This window comes from Megachile rotundata, unplaced genomic scaffold (assembly GCF_050947335.1).
Source record: "Megachile rotundata isolate GNS110a unplaced genomic scaffold, iyMegRotu1 scaffold0057, whole genome shotgun sequence".
In the NCBI taxonomy this organism is placed as follows: Eukaryota; Metazoa; Arthropoda; class Insecta; order Hymenoptera; family Megachilidae; genus Megachile; species Megachile rotundata.
In genome coordinates, this window is record NW_027473354.1 from 617,611 (window position 1) to 638,369 (window position 20,759).

A 20,759-nucleotide genomic window follows, 5' to 3' on the forward strand; every position below is an offset into this window, starting at 1 on the left:
CAGCTTCAGTGTTAGCGGCAGCAAACCTGCTGTTCTAATGGCACACACTGTGGCAAAAGAGTTTCACATAGCTGGCATTACAGCTAAAGAGTTTCTTGGCAAACATACTGGAATGGACTTTAACCTTACTGAACTGAGACGAACATTCGAGACTTTAAGACTTTGTTCAAAAGTCATCTATGAAGTTGGACCTGAATCACGTAAAGTCCAGAAAGGGACTGAAGTGTGATAAAGTGTGGAAATTTATTTTCAAGGTGGGAGAGATCAACCATTGCGTCTTCATAGCTACCTATAAACAGGAAAATGCTGAGTTCCGACCCGATAATACTCCAAATACCATGATCCTCTCACTTACATAAGCTGCTTTACTGGTTCATGAGACTTTAGCAAGGCTTGTAATAATCGACCTAAATAATGATAAGATGCTGTTAACACCATTAGCAGGAGCTTGTTTCTGTAAAGAGGACCTTGGTAACTTAGCTAATGAATTAGGAATTGAAATTAGGGTCCTACTTATTAAAATTAATCAAAGTACACAAGGTGCAGGTCATTACCTATCTAACAGTGATATTGATGTGGCTATTTGTGCAGCATATGCTGCTACGAAAAATGTAAAAGATGAAAATCTTAAAAAGAGTATTGTAGTCAAGATGATCAAACAATACATGACACAAGGACAACAACCAGATAAGGAAAGAATTAGAATTATTAGTCGATTTGCTACTGGAGGTATAGCAGATTTTTCCTGTGAGACCATAAGTGAATTAATTAATACAGAGTAAAGAACTTATGCTGCTTTAAAGTTGAAGAGGATGGAACAGGAAACAATGCTTAGGACAATAGTAGATGCGCCTGGTAGTAGCCAATGAAGTGCAAGCCAAGACATCATCACTTTGCCAAAAGCAGTAACATCAGAGACATCACAATTAGAATATTTTTCTGCATCTGACCATGAGTCTGAATTCTCTGATGATACTGATTTTAGCAAAACTGAAGCTTCGGATTTTGAGCAATCAGACTTGGACATTACTATTGACATGCAAGGTCCACCTACGTCACCTAAGAGGAGACCTGTGAGACAGTCTATAACAATGAAAGAACTTATGAAAAGACATTTGAGGTACCCTAGATCTAATAAGGTTTATTCTTTAAGCTATAATTATACAAATAAGTACTTTTGTGGTCATCCTGCTATACTAGGGAGAACACCTAGAAAGTGCAGATTAGTCAACTATAAGTGTTCGGGGAATTTGTTCGATAGAGAAATCTCGAATTCAAATTGTCTGCCCGAAATGAAAATTTGCCGGTCTGCACGAACGAAGCTACTCGTTATTCGTTTGTAAGGGTTGGAAGACTGAAAGAGTGTATTTTAAAGAGAGATTTAAATGTATTTAAAGAATATAAGTTCACAAAAAGACTGTTGACGTTTACTCGCTCGCTTCTATTTACGTACTGTACTCGCGACCGCGATTACCCCTCCTTTTATAATAGATTTTCAAGAATCCTCCAGAACTATTCTGTTACTCGAAATTTCACGATGTCTCGCGGCCGCCCTCCCGCCCTGCACCACTCTCCCCAAGGCCTACGAGGCGGGAAGTACACAAACGGAAGGGAAGCACGTCGAGACATCGTTCGTCAAAACCAAAACATGATTGTAAGAATGTTCTGGGAATTTCGGGAGCGATCCTTGACCGTTCCTTGAACAATAAGTTAAAATTGTTAGAATGTAATGTGTGTGGTGGTGTCTTCAAGGCTTCCAGCGATCAATTTTCATTATTTAAATTGTATTATAAAAAACAGGTTTATAACAATTTTGGTTCAAAATATAATATTAAAGATGCTAGTAAATACAGCCGTATTACGCGTTAGGTTTAATAAGTTCAATTTGATTTCTTGTTTAGAATTTCGGTTTAGAATTTACTGTAGTTAATAGTTTGCATAATGAATGTTAAAATATTGGGTAACCTGCATAATCCTAGATTTTAAGTTTCTTGATTTTCTGCATAAGGCAGTTTAGTTTAATGACTTGACAATTATTTTATTGTTAAATTTTCTATATTCTCATATTTCTATATTAATATTTCTTTATTATCTGTGTGAATGAGAGTGTGAGATTGCATTTCTGTGTTTGATGTGTGTGTATGTACATAAAGGTTCGCGGAATTAGATAGGAATGTACATAGCAGGATGTTTAGGTTAAGATAAAGGGTGAACTTGAGGACCTAGGAGTAAAGGAATGTGAAACTTATGCTATATTATTTATAACGCATGCGGGACTATGTCTTATAACTAATTATATCAGAAACGCAATATATATATGAGGGAACGCGACATGAATGAACGTGCGAGTGAGAGAGCGAAAGAGAGTATACGTGGAAGTGTGTGAGAGAGAGAGAGTACGAACGACTGCGAGTGAGTATGTGTGCGTGTGTACAAGAACGCGTGAAATTAACAAAAGAGTGTGCATGGCCAAGAAGGCAATCTACGACAAGAACAGACCTGTTTCGGACGCGTTCCTGTAAAGAGCTATCAGATTTATTGTCCTCAATATTCATATTCGTTATATTAAATTCATTTCTTGTTAAAAGTGAGCCATCTTAATTTGACCGTCCCTCCGATCCATTCCTACATTTGTGGGCTCGAGCCAGGATCTGAGAGATCGTCGAAAACGTGAAAACGCGAAAGATAAAAGTAACGATTACGTTCGGGCCGCGCAACGATACGACGATTAAGTGAAAGAAAACGTGAAAGAAGTCAGTGTTAGTTCGCGAATTGAACGGACAATCGGAAACGTGAAGTTAACGGAAACAAGAAGTGATATAAGTGAAAGTGAAAGAATGAATAAAGAGGAAAACGGAAACGACTCTGCGGGAAATCGCACGATGATGGAAGACAAGATGAACGACTTGGATAGAACGATTATCGCCGCTGAGGAGAGAAAGAAAACGAAACCACCAAAGATGGAAGAAATACCGAAAATGAAGATACAGGAACAGCGTACGAAACTAGAGGAGCTCAATTTAAGTAAAACGGGAAAGAAAGCAGAACTAAGAGAAAGACTAATTGATTACGTGAAACAGAACGAAAATCCCGATCAAGATGAAACGGAAGACGAGACAGAAGACGAAACGGAAGACGAAGAGGAGGAGACTCGAGGTTCTATATCGAGCGAGACAGAAGACGAAGAAGACGAACGAGAGACAAAGAAGAAAGCGAAAAAGAACGGTCGAAAAAGAAGAACGTCCATCGAACGTTCCAGTTTATTCACAATCAAAGATGTCGAAGACTCGATACCTCATTTCTCAGGTGACGTTAAAATATCGATAAAAAAATGGATTACAGATTTTGAAGATTTGAGCATATTGTTGCAGTGGAACGACCTGCAAAAATTAATTTACGCGAAGCGCATGTTACGGGGATCCGCGAATCAATTCATAGCAACGGAAAAAAGTGTGACGTCATGGAAAGAACTGCGAAAAACGTTAAAACGTGAATTTAGCGTCGAAGTGAACAGCGCCCTGGTACACTCTCGTTTGTTCCGACGAAAAAGGTTACCCCACGAAAGCGCACGACAATATGTTTACGCGATGCGCGCGATAGCCAGCGAGGGCGACGTCGAGGATAAGGCCCTCATCGAATACGTCATAAACGGCATAGAAGATTATGAATGCAACAAAGCGATCCTATACCAATCGCGCACATTACGGGAGCTGAGGGAAAACCTGGAAATATACGACAGGATGAAAGAAAAGACGAAAGGATCGAGTGGCAGAAGGGAAGAAACAAAAACAAAAAAGGACGTTACACGCAAACCGAAGACCCCCCGCTGTAACACATGCGGCTCGCCGGAGCACGACGCGAAAGACTGCCCTGATAAGGGAAAAGGACCCAAGTGTTTTAATTGTAATAATTTCGGACATATAGCAAGTAAGTGTAATAGTGTAAGAAATGAAAAAAACAGTAAGACTGCAAGTGTAAATTGTGTCGTGAGTGCGAAAACAACGTTCCCAATTGAAGTGAACCATGTGAAAAGTTACGCGTTAATTGACTCCGGAAGTGACATTTCGTTAATGCGGAAAAATCGTTACGAGGAAATCGACGGTCCTCCTTTGTCGGCGACGATGACGAACATTACCGGCGCCGGCAACGGGACGACGAAAGTAATCGGAACTTTCAGTGCAATGATACGTGTAAATGACGAGACATACAGTGTCAAATTTTTCGTAGTGCCGTCACACACAATCCCACACGACATAATCTTGGGACAAGACTTTTTGGAAGGTGTCGAGATGCAAGTGAGCAAAGGCAACATAATCGCCATCCATAGGGTCCCGAGAACTGCAGAGGAGACACCGCTCACGGTTTTCAAGGACGAGAGCGAAGACATGCAGACGGAAGCGGAGAACACTCAGGAAACGGTGGACGCAGCGTTCGAAGAGTTAAAAAACGTAATGTACATTGAAAAAAACGAATTAGACGTTAAAGGACAGTACAAAGACAGAATCAAAAAGTTAATCAGTGAGTATCGACCGGCAGAGAAGAGCGATATACAGGTAGAAACAACAATTGCATTAAACAGTAGCGACCCAGTTAACATAAGACCGCGGCGACTAGCGCCAAAAGAAAAAAGCGTGTTAGATAAACAAATCGACGAGTGGCTTAAGGAAGGGGTTATTCGTCCAAGTAAAAGTGAGTATGCGAGTCCAGTAGTTATTGTTCCAAAGAAAAACGGCTTCTATAGAGTATGCATTGACTATCGGGAACTAAATAAGAAAATAAAACGGGACCACTTCCCAACGCCCCTCGTCGAAGAGAAAATAGACGAATTAAAAGACGCACGCGTATTCTCGGTGATTGATTTAAAGAACGGTTATTTGCACGTACCAGTCGCGAAAGAACGTATCAAATACACCGCGTTTGTAACGCCAGACGCACAATACGAATTTTTAAAAACGCCTTTCGGACTTTCAGTTAGTGCCACAAGTTTTTTACGATTCATTAACATAGTTTTTCAAGACCTCATCCGACGTAAAGTGGTTTTCGTTTATGTCGACGATATAATCATACCGGGATCGAACGACGAAGACGCGTACGAGAGATTAGTTGAAACGCTAAAGACAGCAGCCGAAAACGGGTTAACGATCAGCTGGAGTAAATGTCAATTCCTTCGCTCGAGAATAGAATATTTAGGCCACGTAATTGAAAACGGAAATGTGTATCCAGGTAACGCGAAAACCAAGGCAGTTCAAAAATATCGCGAACCGAAAAATAGGAAACAAATACAAAGTTTTTTAGGCCTAACCGGTTACTTTAGAAAATTCATCAAAGATTACGCAAAAATTGCCTCACCTTTATTTAAGTTAACGAGAGAAAGTCAAAAATTCATTTGGGAAGAAGGACAAAGAAAAGCATTTCTAACATTAAAGTCAATTTTATCAGCAAAACCCGTGTTACAGATTTACGATTCGAATGCAGAGACGGAGTTACATACTGACGCGAGTCAAGAAGGTTTCGGCGCGATCTTATTCCAAAAGACAGCGAAAGAAAACGCGTTAAACCCCGTGTATTACTACAGTAAGCAAACCACTAACGCCGAGCGAAAATACCACTCGTACCACTTAGAAGTGTTAGCCGTAGTAAATGCAATAAGGAAATTCCGTGTTTATTTGTTAGGCGTACCATTTAAACTAGTTACAGATTGCGAAGCGTTTAAGAAAACATTATCAAAAAAAGATCTTTCTCCTAAAGTAGCACGATGGCCTTTGACCCTAGAAGAATTTGAATATACCGTCGAACATAGAAAAGGCACGCGAGTTAAACACGTAGACGCGCTAAGTAGATTTTCGGTCTTAGTTATAGAAAACACGATGTTAGCGATAATTAGGAAAAAGCAAAGCGAAGAAGAGAGATTGCGAATAATCAAGCGTATCCTAGAAACCGAAGAATATGGGAATTATTTTGTGCAAAACGATATTTTAATGAAACGTAAAGATTGTAAAGATTTGATTGTCGTACCGTCGTGCATGCATTTAGAAATAATAAGAAACGCGCATGAAAGGGGTCATTTCAGCGGACGTAAAATGGAAGAAATTATCGAGACAGAATATTACATACCGGCGTTAGAAGAAAAAATAAAGAAATTCATTAGTTGCTGTATACAATGTATAGTAGCCGAAAGAAAGACAGGAAAAAAGGAAGGTGAACTAACATCGATCGCGAAAGGGTCAAAACCGCTTGAAACATATCACATCGACCACGTAGGACCAATGACAGCGACGAGCAAAGCGTACCGTTAGATTTTTATAGTCGTAGACGGATTTTCAAAATTCACATGGCTATATCCGACGAAAACAGTTAACGCCAAAGAAGTAATCGACAGGTTAAATAGCCAACAAAAAATTTTCGGGTACCCAGACCATATAATTTCTGACAGAGGAGCCGCGTTTACGTCCACAGAATTTAAACAATATTGCGAGGAAGAGGGTATAAAAAACATACATATCACGACAGGCGTACCGCGAGGGAACGGGCAAGCAGAACGTACAATACGCACTATTATTCCGGTATTAACTAAGCTATCTATTAATAACCCCGACCAATGGTATAAACACGTAGACAAAGTTCAAAAATGTATTAACAGCACTTTTCAAAGAGCAATAGGCACAACACCGTTTGAGGTCCTTTTCGGCACAAAAATGAAAAATAAACAAGATCACGAAATTATAACACTCATCGAACAAGTGTAACGTCCCTGGTACTAGACTCAGGTATTTTACAGCGCTTATGAAGCAAAGAGCGGCTTTTGCTTATTAAGCGACTCGTTTTTACTATAACTAATTTTAGAAGAATGTGGGATCGTGGTGGCGTGTGGTTAAAGAGTGAAATCTACAGGTTAATACCTTTCATTAATTAGGTTTATTCAAATAATGATGAGAAAAAGAGTTATAATTAACAATTACTTAAGTAAATATAAAAATGTATATGTGACTGAATTCTATAAGCAAATTGGAGTATAATAGACTCGTTGTTGACGCAAATCGCAGAACGGTAGCTAACTACTTCAATTACGCGGTTTTATAATGATATACGCAACGCAAGAAAATAACGCAATTTATAATACAAGAAAATAACGCAATTTATAATGCAAGAAAATAACGCAATTTACGATGGATCTAGATCCTAACAAAACTGACAGAACAATATTTGGTTAATTACAAAATTCTAAACTTTGTATTAAACGTGGAACAGTTACTCCTTATTTGACTCTAAACTAATTAGTTCATGGCCCTTTTTGTCAGAGCACAAATCGACACCCAAAACCTGATCGCTTAATTGGGGAGCCTGCGTTAGCTGGTTACTAGAACTACCCAACGATGCAAGAATCAAGTGACCGACATGTGACCAACAGGGTTGCAAATAAAATGATTCGACTTTAATTATTTATTGAAATTACTGAAACGACACTCAAAAGACACGGGCTTCAGAGACCAAGCCGCTCAATGACGGGGAGCCTGCGTTAGCTGGCTACTAGAACTACCCAACGATCGAGTATCCAAATGGCTGATACCCCCTGTCCAGTCAAAACTAAGAATCTTGTAGGCTCTTACCAGTTAAAACTGCTCCAGTTAGTTGCTTCCCAAGAGGTCCGTCACGTAGTACTTCCAAGATTGTTCTGCGCTCGCAGCCGCTGCTGCACGCCCTTTTATACCCAGAGAATCATGGGTTCTTCCCGCTCAAAAAGTAGTTATTATTTTATTACGCTTTATTTAGTAGCAAATATATTTTAGTTTGATTAATAAAAATACGCTTTGATTTATTATTAATTAGTTTTTCACAAGTTTTCCCGTTAAATCGTATTTTTAATAATTGTTAGATACGCAAATTATAAGTGTTTTAATAGAAGAAATAATTAATCGCAAACAATACATAAAATAATAGCTAAAAATATAACGCAATTTATAATGAGTGAATAATTAATAATATATATAATATAAACATTTAAATAATAATTTATAATGACTCTGTTTCGAAGTATATCTTCTGTCTCGCGCGCGCCATCGATCGGTGATCTACTCTAAGCAATGTTGCACGCGTGAGCTAACCCCATCCCATTACCACGCGAATTTTTATGGTGCGGTCGGTAATTTGCGGTCGGTAATATAATAGAAAAAGATAGAATTAAACTGCTTCTCTATTTATCGGCTGGATGATGTACCCGGGGACGTTACACAAGAAACAATTCAATTGTATGACGAAGACCGCGATAAACTAAGAGCAATAGCGAAGGAAAATTTAATAAAAATGCAGGAAGAAAATAGGCGACAATACAATAAAAAATGTAAGCCGGCGAAACAATATGCAGAAGGCGACATAGTTTTTATAAAGCGAACTCAATTCGGCCCAACATTAAAAATTAAGCAAAAATATTTAGGTCCGTACTCGATAACAAAAGTGAAAAGAAATAATCGTTATGAAGTAGCGCGTATAGGTGATAGCGAAGGTCCAGCGATAACAAGTACATCCGCCGATTATATGAAAGCGTATCGATGTGACAACGAAACAGCTGATGCGTCTTCGGGGACCGAAGACCCCGGACGAACCCCCAGATGAGGGAACGCGACATGGATGAGCGTGCGAGTGAGAGAGCGAAAGAGAGTATACGTGGAAGTGTGTGAGAGAGAGAGAGTACGAACGACTGCGAGTGAGTATGTGTGCGTGTGCAAAAGAACGCGTGAAATTAACAAAAGAGTGTGCATGGCCAAGAAAGCAATCTACGACAAGAACAGACCTGTTTCGGACGCGTTCCTGTAAAGAGCTATCAGATTTATTGTCCTCAATATTCATAATCGTTATATTAAATTCATTTCTTGTTAAAAGTGAGCCATCTTAATTTGACCGTCCCTCCGATCCATTCCTGCATATATATGTGCTTAATAATAATAATAATCCTTAGACTAATAGTCCTTAAGTAACTAGATCAAACGTCGTCGCACGACGTCACAGTTCACTGTTTCATTTTCAAAGTTAAAATTTAACAACTGTGTTTTATTTAAATAGCACTTTGCTTCCATAATCCCAATAGGTTATGAGCCCAGGCATATAATTAAAGTGTTAATTGTGAATAGTGAAAAGTGACATTTAAAACTATATAAAACTTTATTAAAATAAGTGTGCGTGTCAGTACATATATATAAACATGAGTGACGAAGTAAAAACAACCAAACGCATTTTTGCTGTAAGGTAATGTTCTATATATTATATATATATATATATATAGAACATTACGAATGGACATTCATATGATGTTGTACATAAATTAATGAATGGCTTGTTATTTGAAAAACGAATTTTGTATACAGATAGCTATTATTCGAGTATTCCTTTAGCCAAATCACTTTTACAGAGCCAAACGTACTTTTGCGGCACAGTGCAGCAAAATCGAAAATTTTTGCCGGTAGAAGCAAAAAGAAAACAAAAACGTGATGAAATTCTGGCAATGGAGAATAGTTCAGGCATAACATTCGTTAAGTAGACAGACAAAAGAACTGTCTGTATGTTAACAACTTGTAAACGTCATAAATGTTCTCTAATGGAAGGAAAACCTGGAAAAAAGAAACCAGATCTTATTTTTGATTACAATAATGGAAAAAAGGGTGTAGATTTACCCGATCAAATGGCGTCATATTATAGTTGCTTAAGGAAAACACTAAAATGGTATAGGAAGATCGTATTGCAGCTGCTTTGCGGGACAGCGATAGTAAATGCGTATTACATACATAAAATATGAGGTAGAAATCAGATGAGTATTTTGAAATTTAGAGAAAAAATTATTGACAAATTACTAACACCTGAAGAAATGCCAATAAGGCAAATAAAAGATAGCAACCTTCATTTTATAAATAGATACCCGAGCATCGCAAGAAATGTTCGCAAGCGCTGCAGAGAGTGTTACAGAAAATTAGGAGAACGCGTGGGCACCGTCGCGTCATAGCCGCACAAAAAGCCAAGCGTGTAACTACATTTTACCCTCTTTGCGACAAGCAGCCGGCTTTGTGTATAAAATGTTTTGAAGAAATTCACAAAAAAAATAGTACTCTTATGTAAATAAATTTGTTAATTGAAGTTATCGCTTTTTTATTAGATCGACGCTGGCATGTACCATCGGTGGCTCATCCCGCCCGATGGGACAATTCTGTATGTACCACCGGTGACTCATGCCGTACCATGGGACAGACAAGAATGTACCACCGGTGGTACACTCCGTCGCGAACGTGTTAAGGGTCCTGGATGAATTGCCCCCAGCTGTCGTGGACAATGAATGGAAACGGCATGAGAGAATTGCGAAGGGAATTGTGATTGAATTTTTAACAGATTCAATGTTATGCTTTGCGACAGAAACTGACACGGCGAAAGACATTTGTACTAAATTAGACTCTATTTACGAACGGAAAAGTTTGGCGACTCAGTTGGTAATAGAAAAGAAACTGCTATGTTTTAAATTTAGAGAAGATACGCCACTTCTGAAACATCTCGTATTATTTGACGAGATGATTGTTGACCTACAGGCTACAGGTGCTACAATCAATGAAATGAGCAAGGTGGCAAGGTTATTGTTAACATTGCCAAATTCGTACGACCCTCTCATTACCGCAATTCAAACGCAAGCGGATGAGAATTTAAGCCTCGCATTTGTTAAAATCAAACTATTGGATTACGAAATCAAACTACGCAACAAAAAGGCAGAAACAAGTGCCGAAGTGCTGCAAGTAGAAGCAAGAGGTGATAACAGAAAATTTAAGAACAAGGTTTTTAAACCAAATTTTAAAAGAAAAAATTACCAACCAAATTACAATTCTAAAAATAAAAGAATTTGTAAAAGCTACGACAAAAGATGTGATCATTGTGGTAGGAAAAATCACGAGAAAAAAGACTGTTTTTATTATAGACAAAGTTCCACAAGTGCGGATTATTACCGTGGCGCGCAAAATATTCAAGTGCAAGAGCCAAGTGGTAGTGGATTTGCGTTTATGATTGGGGCGAAAACTTTTGAAAATTCAAATCCCAAACAATCATCGCAAATAGATTTTATTATAGACTCTGGTGCTACAGATCATATAATCAACGACTTAAACATTTTTACAACGTACACATCAATGGAAAAACCGTTGAAGATTTCAATAGCGAAGAAAGGAGAGGCCATTGTCGCGGAGAAAATAGGAACCGTCAAGGTTACAACCAAGTTAGGCGTGACCGGTACCCTGGAGAAAGTATTGTATGCACCGGAGGCGCCATGTAATTTATTGTCTGTGCGCCAAATCCAGGAAGCAGGGATGAGTGTAATTTTTGACAAAACTGGAGCTGTTACGATAAAAAGAGGTGGTAATACCGTGTTCACTGGTAAGTCAAAAGAAAATATAATATGCGTAACTTTTACAGTTGATAAAAATATGTATAGTAAAGCATATGCAAATAATACAACTGTATTAAATGCATATAAAACATGGCATCAACGTTCAGGTCATATTGGAAATTCTAAATTCTTAAAAATTAAACAAAATAATTTAGTACAAGATACAGAATTAATAAATAGAATCAATCCAACACAAGACCTTTGTGAAGCTTGTATATACGGTAAACAAGCACGTTTGCCTTTCTCAAAAAACAGAGATAGAAGCCATGTCACACGACCTTTGTTCGTTGTTCATTCTGACGTATGTGGGCCAATTATACCTTCAACAATAGACAATAGAAATTATTTTGTTACATTTATTGACGAGTTTACTCATTACACGGTCGTTTATCTCATTGCACTAATATCAGAAGTATTTAAAGTCTTCCAAGGCTTTGTAGCGAAAAGTGAAACACACTTTAATTTAAAAATAGCATATTTAAATTGTGATAACGGGAACGAATACTTATCTAATGAATTCAAAGCATTTTGTGTACAAAGAGGTATTCAATATCACTTAAGGGCAGGATCCCGTTTTGGCTTATCTCCGAATCAATCGAAGCGACGATGTCTATGAGCGGAGAATACTAAAAATAAACAATCTATAAACTAGACAACTCGCGTTGCGTCATCTATCGACTAGATCTACAAATATATCTAAACTCTATTAGCCACCTATTCCTACTCCTACTATCAACCAACTTTTGACAGACAAAGGACGCGAAGGCATCGTTGCCGGACTGTTATGCTGTTGCCATATCTATCAATCTATTTTTAGACGTCAAGCAAATTTTAGAAATACGGGCTCGAGCCAAGTTTCCTAATCCTAGCGAGCGCGACTCGAGGAAAGAGGGAGGGGATGATCAAAAATGCACTTGAGCCAAATGAAATATCTAATACGACAGTCGATAGCATATCAAAAAAAGACATCTTACATGAAGTTTCAACCCCTTATCTCAACCATGGGGGCAGTAAACGGGGAAAAACAAAATTTCGGTTTTTGGCTTATTTTGCCTATTTAATCTCGTACAAAAATTCCGAAAAAATTCTAAAACATTCAGATTTACATAGCACACATTACAGAATTTTTTCACATTTTTATATTGCAAACTGTAGTTGTAAAAAATGAAAAAAACGCATTTATTAATTTTACGTCGTATCTAGTTATAGTTAGAAACGTAAAAGTATACTGCAACAGCATTATTAGCGAAAGCGGTAGGACTCTTGCCTCGCAATTGGTGGATTTTTTCTAGGCGTGGGATCGAATCCCCCGTTAGTTTGTGGATCCTTTAGTTTTTCATGTAATGTTTTTAATTTTCTTTTTTGTAATACTTTTAATATGGGTTGGGTTAGGTGATATTGTCCATAATAGTTCCAGTATCATATTAAATACTATTGCATATACTATTATATACAATTTCTTGATAATTATTCATAATTATTTCAAATATATTTTATAATATGAAGATGAATTGACGGGCCAATAAAGAAAATAAAATAATTCGACGAAGGACGTCATCGTTACGGTGACGCATCTTCTCCGTCGGAGATATTGAGTCTGAGCACCGCACGAGGATGTGGAAAGGACGAGCGGACTGACTTCTGAACCGCGAAGCGAACGAGTTGATTCCTTTTTCGTTGTGTTACGAGTTTACCTTTATTTTTAATTAAAAATATATTATAAAATTTCTTGTTATATATTGTAATCCTACAGAATTAACAGCCGGCAAGAGGTAATGTGTTATATTATTTTCTGTTATATAAATTCGGTGCAATGTAATTCATTTATTACGACTATTAGAAAACAAATTTGCAAGAAATTGCGTAGGTAAACGCGTAGGGTCGGCTGCTACGATTCTTGTGGTTCTGAGTTCGACAACCGGCAACCGAGATATCGCACTTTTTCTCTCCAATTCCATAATATTATGTCGTAAATGTGATCCGATGATTCTAATAATGAATTGTGAAGAATAAAAAAATTCTCCAAAATCTAACTATTAAACATTTTTATTCTTGCACCACAGTCTATTGTAAGATTTGATTTTGCTTTGGTATATGCACTATATGATTTAAACTTATATTTAGTCTAGCTGTAAGAATTTCGGTGTGTATGAAATGAGATAATGTGTTGTTTGCCTGAGTCCGATTGAATGCTGCGTAGCGTTTGCGAGAGGATGTTTAGATGATCGGATCGAGTGTCGCGTTGGGTGTCCGAGTTCGAGGAATGATTCCGGGCGAGAATGCGTCAGCGTGCGTGGCGATGAATGTTTTTTCGTGCGAGTCAGTTCATCACTGTCTGCGGAAGCGAATGGTCGAAGACCATCTCTGTTAATAAAGCACGGAAAAATTAAAGGTGGAAAATTGAGATTTCTATTTTCCCTGAACAGTTGAATTACGTGATGCGCGCAATGCAATGCGCAGTGTCATACCTTGTCCCGAAAATTGTACGCAGTTACCGACAGTTTCGTATTTTCATCGAAGTTGTAGGTAATGTGGCCAAAACCGCGATAACATGCGACTAATACTACAAGCGCTCCAAGTAAATAATCGTGAAACTATAATTGCATGGCGGAACATCGTTGACAGGCGCCGGTGTGCAAAATCGTATTTTCGATCTTACGTCTTTCAGAAGTGATAAATTGACAAAAAAATGGACCAACCCGACATCGTACCATTACAGTAATGTCGCGCTGCTATCGTTTTCGGTGAGTAAATCTCTAAATTTTGCGTAAAAGCGAAAATACGGCGCAACGTGTCTAGGAGCGGCCATCTTGACTGTCAAAATCTATGTCTGTCTCACGTATACGTCCGAAGAATTTTTCGTTTTATTCAGAATGTGATGTTTATTGACGTAAAATCGATAGCAGCGCGATATTGTGGATAGCTAACGGTGCTGAAGTTATACTCAGAAAGTGAATTTATGCAATTTTCGAGACGTATGATCGAAAGTACGAAATCGGACCTCTCGCTCGCACATCGCCTATACGTGCATGCGCCGCTATGTGTTAGTATACAAGCACAGTTACTGCGGGATCCTGCCCTTAACAGTTCCATATACGCCATAGCAAAATTCCATAGCAGAGAGAATGAATAGAACTCTTTTGAAAAAAGCTCGGGCGATGATTCACGGTGCTGAAATAAACAAAGAATTTTGGGGGGAAGCTATATTAACAGCAGCTTATATAATTAATATAACCCCAAGTAAAGCCATTGCGGAAAATAAAACTCCTTTCGAACTTTGGCATAGTAAAAAACCAAAATTAAATGGTTTAAGAATTTTTGGTAGCACTGTTTATATTCACGATAAAAATAGGGGAAGCAAATTCGATAAAAAATCGTTTAAAGACATTTTTATGAGGTATGAGAAAAACGGTTATAAAATATTAAACGTGAATAATGGAAAATTTATTATAGCGCATGAAGTTGTTTTTGATGAAATTAATTTTAAAAATTCAAGACCTCCTATATGCACAAATAACTTTGAAGAAGAAAGTATTCAAATAAAACAGGTAGAAACTCATAAAGATAAAAAAATCAATAAAAATCAAAAGAGCGGAATAAACGAGTCAGATAAAAGGCCCGATGAAAATATAAACGCACAAATTGATTCCAATTATAGTGACTTGCGACGTAGCACAAGAATTAAAAATAAACCTCATATACATTATAATGAGGAACACGATTGTCGTGTATATGCACTATCAATAGCCTGTGAAGTTCCTAAATGCTATGATGAGATAAAGGATCGTGATGATAGAGTTCAATGGGAACACGCGATAAAAGATGAGATTGATTCGTTAATAAGTAATAATACATGGGATATAGTTTCACGTCCAAATAACAAAAACATTGTTGATTGCAAATGAATATTCAGTATTAAAATGGATGCAAAAGGAAATCCATATATATATAAAGCAAGGTTAGTTGCAAGAGGATTTAGTCAGAAATACCTAGAATTTTACAGTGAAACCTTTGCACTAGTGCTCGAATTGCAACTTTTCGAATGCTGATTTCCTTTGCAAATCAATATAATTTATTAACTCATCAAATGGATGTAAAGACAGCGTTCTTAAATGGTATATTAAAGGAAGAAATTTATATGCGCGTACCGGAAGGTATTCAAGCACAGGAAAATCAGGTGTGTAAATTAAATAAAGCATTATATGGCTTGAAACAATCAGCGAGATGCTGGTTTGAACTTTTTGATGTAACACTTAAAGCGCATGGTTTACAAAGCTCCTCAGTAGATCGCTGTCTGTACATCCTTGATAGAAATCATGTAACCAAAAATATATATTTAATTCTTTATGTTGATGACCTCTTAATAATAACTTATAGTGAAAATACAATGAAAAACTTCAAAAGCTATTTAAAGGACAAATTTAAAATGTCAGATATGAATGAAATCAAATTGTTTTTAGGAATAAATATAGAAAGGAAAGGTGAAGTAACTACTCTTGATAAAAGTTTGTACAGTAAATATTCGATATGTGCACAAATGATCTGTACGATATGTGCACCAAAGTTATCCCCACCACTGGGAGGAAGACCCCTTCAGACGTCATGAAGCTCGATCGCCGAGAAATGTAACATGATCCGGGGTCGGGTATATCCGTGAAACAATACATATGCAAATATAAAACTTTTTGATTTTTGATTTTTTCGAGAACTAACTTTTACCAATAGATTCTTTACATTTTTCTGATTAAAATAAGACCAAACACGACATAATTTGGACTATATTTACTGGTGTAATTGACGATAAAAATTTCTCACGTCGAAGAGGATAACGAGTCGAAAAGAGAGAGATGCTACGACCGTAGCAGTCGGCAAAGATCAAAAGTCTGTTCGATTGTTTGCAATACTTGAGCATGGCTAATTTTTTTATTTTTCATCCATTTCTTTATATAACTTTCTCCATCATATTCGCGACATTTTCCTGATTAAAATGAGACCAAACACGACGTAATTTGAGTTATATTTACTTGCAATGTCTTATTAGAGTAAAGTCATCGATGTACGCGTAACACTTGAAATTGCAAGTAAATATGTCCCGAGATATACCGTGTTTGGTCTCATTTTAATGAGAAAAATGTTACAAATATGATGGAAAAAATTTCACAAAAAAAAAATCAAAAATAAAAAAGTTTTATTCTTGCATTAGGAGTGTCCTTTTGGTAAGTCACTGTTTGTTTACGTTCAGTCTCCTTAGCTCGAAATGTAGGAACTGTACGATATCTGCACCAGTTCGGTCCCGAGAATGGTGCACATATCGAGCATGTATTATACATAGTCTAAATTATTTAGTGTTTAGTCTTATTTTAATCAGAAAAATATGAAGAATCTATTAGTAAAAGTTGGATAACGAAAAAATGGAAAATAAAGAAGTTTTACTCTTGCATTAGTATTATCCCTCACTATGTTTCCGTTTGTTTACATTCGATATCCTTCGCTCGCTGCCCTTTTCTACGTTCGGCAAAACATCAATCAATGTAGGAACTGTACGATATCTGCACCAGTTCAGACCCGAGAATGGTGCACATATCGAATGTTTATTGTACTATAGTGAAAAAAAAATATAAATGCAGTTCTCTCTTATTGCTAGATTGAAGCAATGGCGGCAACTTCAGAAATGTGAATACATTAATTACTATGGTGTTGAAAAATTAGTATACGTACAAGGAATTATGAACAAAATATGGTGTATTTAGATGTATTGAAAATTAATTTTTAAAATATTAGGCAAGAACAGGGCATCTAAAGTATATTTTAGTACTATACAACTGCAACCACAAATATAAATAAGAAGTTATTCAAGAATGATTATTGTATAATTATCCATAAGTTCTGCATATATGTATATATGCAATTTCATTGTCAATTAACCGAATCCGATGGTGTGCAGGTAAATTTCACAATAAAATAAAATAATATACAAACCATAGAAGAATGGAATGATATTGATACAACATATTTTTATAAATATATAGAATCAATGCCAGAAAGATCCGCAAATCTAACAAAACAAAAGAAATGCCCGATGAAATGATAATTAGTGATATTTGCAATAAAGTTATTAACTTTTATGGCATAAAAATTATTGCAAATTTATGTATTGTATTATGTATATTCATAATTTGAAACAAAATATGTGAAAACTATTAATAATTGTATTTTTCAAAATCCTCAGAACGTCCGCGTATACCGATATTTTTATAACTTATTGTATACATATGCATATAAACGCGGTCGAAATTAACTCAATAAAATGAAAGAATTAAATACATTTAACTTACATGGGATGCCAGGCCGTTTGAAGAGCCACCTCTTTTGAGAAAGTAAATTAATAACGAGATAAAGCAACCAACCACTCACGTATACTGCCGGCAATACACTGTAACGTTGCCGAGCGTGACAGCAACTTTTATTTCTTCGCACCAATACACCACCACCGATACATCGCTGCTAATGGTTACGGCGACCGTTGGCGAAACGAAAATATCGTCAACGGTTTCGACAACATGGCGGAACATAAAATGTTATATCGGCTACGCGTGCCATAGACGTTGCTAAGCAACTCCTCAATATATGCAAGGATTATCTTTACGATATAAATAAAAAAAATTATCTCCATTACTGGGAAAGGGGGGAATTTCTTGAAACGTTATAAACTTTTTTCGCGAGAAATATTAACATGAGCCAAGCTGAAGTAAATCCGTGAGACAATATCAACGCAGCAATAAAACATTTATATTTTCTATTTTCTTGTTATGAATTTTTTACCAATAGATTTTTCATATTTTTCCGATTAATACTTACTAGTTTAATTCACAATAATAAGTTTTGGACGCAGAGAAGTGTAGCGAGTCAAAAAGAAAGAGGCGCTACAATTGCAACAATCTGCAAAAATTAAAACCTCCTTGAACTGTTTACAATATTAACTCGTTGCGAACTTTTTTATTTTTAATTAAAACATTTTTTATACAATTTTCTCTGTCCTTATTTTCGTGCTATTTTTTTATTAAAATGATAGCAAACACGACGTAATTTGAACACATTTACTTATAACAACTTATTAGATTAAAATTCTCGATACAAGAAAAAACGCTTGGAATTACAAGAGAAAGTTTGGAATTACAAGAGAAGGGGTAAAAATAGCAATAATATTGTTAATTTAACAATATTGTTAATAAATAATTTAATTTAATTTTATTTTCTTAGTTATTTAAAAACTCTAAATGTTTCCAAAAGTTCTAAACACTTCATTTGGATTGAAGACTTTACGGCTGTAAAAATATAAAAGCAGTATTGGCCATAAAAGCCTATGTTCCTTGCGGCCGTGATTAGAATCGCGTCACGCTCATACCTGTGACGTTTACAATAATTATTGAGAAATCAATTAACAGCATATGAAGAGTTATAAAATGTGAAGAATATTGTAAAAGATTGAAAAATTACTGATATTTTTATTAAAAATTCTGATTGCCTCTTTTTACAGGGGGTTATTTTAAATTATATATCTAATAAATATTGCTACGAGCAATAAATTCCAAAAACATGAATCCTCTATTTTGGTCCATAGTTTACACACACAAAGTTGTAAAAAAACAGATCAACATTTAGTACAAAGATTTAAACAAAAATTATAAATTTTCAAAATATTATTTAAACAAATAAAGTTTTCTTGCGCAAAAAAAGTCCCTATTTACAGACAAACAATTAAAGAAACAAATGTTTCCAATTAGCTCCTTTAATTCCGGAGATATTCCCAAAAATATGATTTCAGCCCTTAACTTTGGGGGCTATTTTCATCCCTCGAATGTGAACGATGGCCGATGAAAAAAATACGTGTCAATTATTTTCTTGTGAACTATCTTTTACATAAGTTTCATTAAAATCGACGAGTACCGGTTCAATATGTTTCCTGGTTAGTTCAGCTGAAATAGATTTCCTTTGTTTGACTGATACAGATGCAGTTTTATCAAGATTTCAAAAAAAAACTTTGTAATTAAATTTAATTTATAACGCGTATTTTTATGTTCTAAAAACGAAGTAGAAGAAATAAAATAAAATAAAGTACTAATTTTCGAAATAACAATGAATGGACAATAATAACGATATTTATTTATTTATTAAATAATTGGTTTAAATCACTTCTACTTAAACAATTAGAATTTAAGCTGCAATTGAAGTTGAATCTTACGTCGATTTGATATTTTTACACGCTTTTATTGAGTTTCACACGAATATGTATAGTAAAAATGTTAGAACTCAATTCGACGTATTTTTATATATCCGATCTATTCGAAAGTTGGTATATGTTTATAATTCCCGTGACAATATACTTGAATTAGGTAAAAATTTGAAAATTTAAAATGATAGCGCCAATATGGCAAGCGAATTTTCTTATTTACGATCCAATCCGATTATAAATCAATACCGATAATTATTCAAGGCATTCAAAGATATAGAATGAAGACTGCCATTAACCCTTTCGCTTCGGCAGTCCGGTACGCCGAAGTGTCGTCACCGTACGGAAGCACGCGCCAGAAATGTGCACAGTGCGCGTGGTTTTTGTATATACATTTTTTAAGTCTTAAATAATTACTATGCTAAATAAAACAATTGTTGCTCTAATATAGCATGTATTCCTCACATTTTAATATGAAAACAGGTAAACAAAATTATATTAGTTACTCTAAAGACATTAGACTAATTACAGTTGTCAAATTTTTAGCTATTTACATATTTACAATTTTTTATTCTTAAAAAAAGAATAATATCTTGAGCCGATCTATTCTTAATTCTTATAGAACACGATATGTATTCGTAGAAAAATGAATATAATCTGCAAGATCCGATAGATATTTTGGATGCGGTTTTGATATAACACCAAAGAGTAGGTGTACTTTATTGATATATTGGATTAATCGAATATATCAATAAAATCAGTTCAAAACGTTCTGCCGAAACGAAGAATTTGTCATTGACCACAGATAGTACTTGCGTAACGTCCCTAGAACCTAAGTTTAGTTAGTTACAAGCGCTAAAAGGTAAAGAGCGGCTTTTACCTCTAAACGACTCGATTTCGCCAGTAAAGATTGTGGGATTCGTGTGGTGTGCGGCTAAGAAGTGAAATCCACAGGTCAAAATCTTTCAACAATTAGATTTATTCAGTAAACGATAAGAAATGACACTAACAAACAACAATAACAACAAAATAAAGAAAGTATATAAATTTTAAATGATTGATTAGTATAAAGAACTAAATAGATCTTGAAATAATAATAATGATAGAAATAATAGAAAT